Source organism: Pantherophis guttatus, chromosome 1 (genome assembly GCF_059756535.1).
Source record: "Pantherophis guttatus breed Tessera chromosome 1, ASM5975653v1, whole genome shotgun sequence".
NCBI classification, from domain to species: Eukaryota; Metazoa; Chordata; class Lepidosauria; order Squamata; family Colubridae; genus Pantherophis; species Pantherophis guttatus.
The window spans coordinates 31893821-31899955 of record NC_142063.1 but is presented as its reverse complement, the minus strand read 5'-3'; the positions used below and the strand labels follow the sequence as shown (position 1 = coordinate 31899955).

Below are 6135 nucleotides of genomic sequence, written 5' to 3'. Positions count from 1 at the left end.
ATCAACTCACAGTTAGATTTATTATTCATCATTTACTTCATAGCTTACCTGTTCTGTTAATTTTAATCACGTTTAAACAGAAAATAGATCTAATCTCTCCTGATTCTTCCCACTTTTTGCCTTTTGGAATATCTACTTTGCTGCTTTCCATTTTTAGAGCACCTCAATTCTAGACTCAATTCTAAAACTGTACCTCTGTTGGAAAATAGTTTTGCACTCCTGAATTAGAGAAAGTTAATATTAATTTGTGGTATTCTAACCACTTCCAATATTCCCCCCAAAAAATCACAAAACCTAAATACTTATGAAAAGCTAAAGTTCTGATATTCTTAAAACTATTACGATGCCGTTCCAAGAACTGTGAACGGAATGCAGTTCTTTTCAACACTAGCCTCATATTCCTGTAGGAAGTGATCTCTGCCTTGTCTTGTTTCCCAGGTGTATTTTTTAAATGAAGTGTTGTGGCTATATGGAGTCTTTCACACACTCTCTGTTAAATTATACTTGTTAGCAACATGCCATGGGAAAACCCACCTCACTTTCCAATAGCAAGTCAACAGACTTAGAGGAGGTGTTCATTGCTCATAGTCTCCATGGATAAGCCCTTTCTGATAAAAAAACCCTGTGAGGTGAAGTGCAGAGAACTTCATCTGGCATTGCCAAGCTCGAGAAGACAAAAAGCAGTTGTGATGTGTCAGCATAGCAAAGGCCTAAACTGCAGCAGCCCACAGGAAAACTGTCTTTTGCCGTACATTTCACAGCTGTCAGTTCTGCTTCTCACAAGTGCTTCTCATGTCTTGATATCTGGAAAAAAAATGCTTTCTTCCTGAAAGACTGCTTTCTTCTTATTCAAGTTTTTAAGTCGTAGATTTAATTGAAGGAATTTTTATCAGCCTTTGTGCCTTGAGATCCGTATGGGGTATGCTGAACAGATATAGATAGTCCTCAATTTACGACCGCAATTAAGCCCAAAGTTTTTGTTCCTAAGTGAGACAGTTGATGTGAATTTTGCCCCGTTTTATGACCTTTTTTTGCCAGTTGTTAAATAAATCACTGCAGTTGTTAAATTAATAACACAATTGTTAAGTGAACCTGGCACATGTGCCAAAAGTGACATATCAGTGCTTGCCAACACCTGATAACTATTCTCAAAAGCATGCCCTGTTCTCAGGTAACGTTTGGAGGCTGCCATGGCCATGCAAGAACGGGGAGGGGTGCTCTTATGCAGTCCCTGGACCTTCTGCAAATTGCACAAGAGAGAAATCGCACATTGTGCTCGCATAGTGTCTGGAGCCTCCATAATTACGCAAGAATAGGACGTACTTTTGCATGGTTTGCAGAGGCAGCAGAAGAGCATTCTCTGAAGCCATTTGAAGAACAAAGGTCTCATGAGACCTGGAACAGCCTCAGGTAGGCCGCACCCTGCTTGAAGGTATGTGGCATATGGCAGATCCTGGGGAACAGCGTGAGGCAGTCTTTTTGAGTGGCAATGCTGGCACTAGGGCTGAAATCAAGGCCCGGGCCTCTATTTTAGGCCCAGTGTCAGTGCTGCCAAGTGCTGCTGCTCAGGTGGTGGTGGTGGAGAATTGTTTCTTTTTTGTTGAGGGGGGTGAGACTCCTGCAGAATCAAGTTGGGCATTTTCCAAATTTTTGACGTACTGAGCCCATCATTGTCTTAGACCCTGTTTCTCAACCTTGGCAAGGACTTCAACTCCCAGGAGAATTCTGGGAGTTGAAGTTTACACATCTTAAAGTTGCTAAGGTTGAGAAATATTGGTTTAGAGTATTGGACCCAGACTGGGAATTATATACATTTTCACACTCACACTCATAGACATCACTGAGATTATTGCCAGAAAAAGGGGTTCCTATAGAGTCGTGGATCGGCTTAAAACTGCAGGGCCTCTCACCACAATTAGGTTTTCACCTCCTGCTTCTACTATTGATGTCTCCTCACTTCTTAGTGCCAAAGTTTTTCAGACAAAATCATTCGTAGTTACATATTTTATGTCTTCCTTCTGTGAAGAGAAACAGCTTTTCTGTTTTCTCAGGAAGATATTGGCAGAAGACGAACTAAACAGTGTTTTTTGTTCATTTTATTTTTGTAAATAAAAGATTTTTCCATGGGAGAGATCACATTTCACAAATTTTTGGCTGCATCTGACTTCTAATTTCTAAAATATTTCTCTACAAAGAAAACCACAGAGTCTTCCTATGTTTCAACTGGGCCAAAATTTCATAGCTAACAATTGCATCTTTTTCTTCTACTTCCAAGTCAGCAGCGATTTGATTTTTGTTTTTAATTGCTCCAGTGGGAGGAAAAAACCTTGGACATGACAAGCTTCCCAGTTTCCTTTAAAGTTGCCTGGACAACATAAAAAATGGCCATCCTGAATGACTGGGTCACTGGAGATTGCATCTGCATGAGCAACTAATTGGGTCAACTATGTTGTTTGATCACTGCCAATGTGTTCCAAGCTTGCTGTACTATTAATTTTTCTTGTAGCATTGTTAGCAGAAATTGCGTGCTCTTTATATAAATAAGTCTTCTCCAGCTTAGCACTTTCCAGCACTATTGGGTCTGCAATTCCCAAGACTAATGGGGAATTCTGGGAGATATAACCCAGAATGACTCCAACCTACAGAGGGTTCCACCAAAATAACTCATGTTAATAGTTACAGCTGTCCAAAGGAGCAAAGGACATGCAAGCTGTGTGTTCTCAGTTGCCCATAGGGACAGTTTTCTTCCTCAAGAGTCCAAATGTGTGGCTGAAAGTTACCGTATTTATTTATATAATATTTGACCACTGGCTAGGAACTTGCCGAAATAAGCTGCCTAATTAGCTATCTTAAAGATAAAGGTTCCCCTCACACATATGTGCTAGTCATTCCTGACTCTAGGGGGGGGTGGTCATCTCCGTTTCAAAGCCAAAGAGCCAGCGCTGTCCAAAGACGTCTCCATGGTCATGTGGCCAGCCTGACTAAACACAAAGGCGCACGGAACGCTGTTACCTTCCCACCAAAGGTGGTCCCTATTTTTCTACTTGCATTTTTTACATGCTTTCGAACTGCTAGGTTGGCAGAAGCTGGGACAAGTAACGGGAGCTCACCCTGTTACGCAGCACTAGGGATTTGAACCGCTGAACTGACCTTTCGATCAACAAGCTCAGCGTCTTAGCCACTGAGCTACCAGTCCCACAAATCTACCTAGACCAAATTTAATTTTTCTGGAGTAGTTGGATTGTTGATATTCATCCTTCCTTCAAGCCCAGGCTTTCCAGATGTGGTGCACTTCAACTTCCATCCTACCCTGCCTTCCTGCCTGGGAACTTTCAGGAGAATGAGATTCTCAGCTAAAGGCACCCATTTTCTTCTTTATATTTTAGGAGATGAAAGTGACTGCTGTAGCTTGGTTTTAAAATTTTTAAGAAATAAAATAAGATAAATAACCAATAGTTCCTACACTATATTCTACCTTTCACTTTTTGCAAGGAATCTGAATTACGAAGGCAAACCTGACAACAGGAGAGCGTGTCTGCTTCTCTCACCTTACAGCTAGTGTTTCTTGAAAAAAAATATTGTGTCAATTCATACTAGGATGTCATCAAGGGAAATACTGTATAGAAGAAACAGAAATCAGTAACAGACAAACTGGATATTTGATCAAAGCCATGGTTTGGACTACTAATGATGCTTGTGGATGATGGGAGTTGGAGTTCAACAACAACGGTGAGTGCTAGGGTGGGGAAAACATCTTTAAAAACTTTCCCTCCTTAATTGTAATTGTTTTGTTTTTTTACACATCACATACACTGAATTATCCCACTCTTTTAAAAGAGAATTCTGGCTGCAGCTTTAGCCTACTTTAAAACAAAGCCGTGTGATTAAATTTATTCTTAACCTTCCCAATGTATTCATTACTTATCTGAAAGATGTGATTTCTCTGTTAGTGCTGATAGGAGGGATTATCAAATACTGAAAAAGATTAAAGGGTCATCAATGTAAAATAGATTAATAAAACAATGGAAATTGACTGCTATAAATACATTAACAAATTGCACTGCACATGTAGAAGAAAAGCTGTAGAAAAAAAAAGTCTGAGAAAGAATAGAAGTAGCTTGGGCTTTAATTATAGCAATATCAAGGAAAAGCGCCTTTGTTGTCATGCTGTAAATAAATTATAAATACATTGTACATTAGTATGCTTTCTTGCATATAAAGTATATTCTTGCTCCTGTTTTCCTTCAGTTGCTTTAGCTAATGGTACTTTCACATGAGGCTTTTATTTTGCACTCCAACTGTTTCATTCACAGAAATTTCACAGGGATCCAAACATTGGCATCTTCCATTTACAACTTTACCATGTTTTTCCCAAGCTGTTCACATCTTTTTTTTCTTTCCATTGAACACCTATTAGAAAGAGAAAGGTGAATAGCTGCAGCATACTTTGAGTGCTAAGAGAAGTCTGATCACAGATGGAAAAATTTAGATTTACTGGCAGAAGCATCTGGAAAGGGTCAAAAAAGTCAAGATGATGTTGCAACATATCATAGAAGCTCCTCCCTCCCCCCCCCACTTTTTGATGTGTGTTTGGTGCACATGCAGCATACATAAAAAGCAACAGTTCTGCTTACATTGCCAGGGCTGCCATCTTAGCTTTTTTTGACATTCCCTTCCATGGATCCCCTGACCACAGGCTACATATGGCTCATGGAACCCTTGCTATACAGGTAACATTCATTTAGCAACCACAATTAACATCAGCAGCTCTGTCATTAAGAAGGAAATCACTTGACTGTGACTGTACTTTCCTTTTTCCCATTTCTGTCCTTTGGAATGCTCACGCCAGCGCTGGGATAATTAGCAAGAAGGGAATTAGTGTTTGTATTTACGTTCATTGGAGAAGGGATTACAAGAGAGTAGGCAGGCATACAAACTGGTGGGGAATATATGTTTTTTTTAGCTCTTTTTAGCTTTTTAAGTGTAAATTGGGTTTTAATTGGATTGTTTTAAATTGTGGGCCAAAGCTGTATAATTCTTTTAATTGATTTTAAATTTTGTATTGGTATGTTTTTATCTTTGGCTGTGCACCGCCCTGAGTCCAATAGGAGAAGGGCGGTATATAAATTGAAATAATAATAATAATAATAATAATAATAATAATAATAATAATTCAAAAGTAATGCAATGGCACTAGCAGCACTGAATGAATTCAGGGCTGGGAGCTGAATGCACTCTATCAGAACAGTGAGTGTGTTCCCCATTATAGGCATGTAATTCTTTTCGTCTCCAATCTTTCTGTCTCCAATGTTTCAAATGTTCTGTGAGAGAGGAAAAATGGGTCAAGCACAGGAGAGATTGCCTACAGAGAGTACTTGGGTCTCTCTCCTCCAAGCAATCTTTCCACTCTGGGATGAGAAAAAAACAAAAAACAAAACAAAAACGAAGGCAGTAGACAATCTCTCCAATGTCTGAGCAGTTTTTTCCTCCCTCTCCTTGCAGAGCACAAATATTGGAGAGAAAAGGATTACAGGAGAGTAAGTAGGCACAGAAAGGGAAATATACCAAGCTGTTTGTTTAGTGTGGTTGCAGCTCCCAGCTTCAAGCATACCTTTTGATATGTACTCCCACTGTGTGTCTGCTTCCTCTCTTCTAATGCATTATTTTCCAATCTGTCTTCTCCGCAAGGATGGGGGAAAAAAGGAACAGATCAGGCAGAGGGTAATACATACTAACTATAATCACATAACTGAGGGACACTGCAAAGGTCATAAATGCAGGCATTGACCTTGAAGTTATTTTTTCAGTAGTTATAGCTTCAAATGGTTGCTGAATAAGATAGTAAAACAGTAAACGAGATTTACCTGTACATTCCTGCATACCTACTAATCAACCATAATCTGGATATTGAGACAAGATTGCTCTTCAAGCAGTTAATGATAATCTCTCTACAACAAGGTAGTTCAAAACACAATTTCCTTGCTGTTATTAGCAGTCAGGAAATAGCCATCTAAAACAGGCCCAGAGTCTAATGCCATGCGGTACCAAAATCCAATGCTGTTCCCTCCTCATTCCTGGCTGAGTATGCTTTTCTCTGCCCACAAAGCATGCCCTAAACCTAAGATGAGCTGCAAT

The 6135-nt window shown here is 39.6% G+C and overlaps 1 long non-coding RNA gene across 1 annotated transcript; it reads right to left on the bottom strand.

Annotated features, from left to right (window-relative positions):
- Positions 1-4108: 4108 nt before the first annotated feature.
- LOC117675132 (uncharacterized) lies at positions 4109-5733 on the bottom strand. Its single transcript, XR_004594134.3, has 2 exons — positions 5612-5733; positions 4109-4410 (listed from the first exon to the last, which is right to left on the bottom strand). It is a non-coding gene; the product is annotated as an uncharacterized LOC117675132 (long non-coding RNA).
- Positions 5734-6135: the final 402 nt, after the last annotated feature.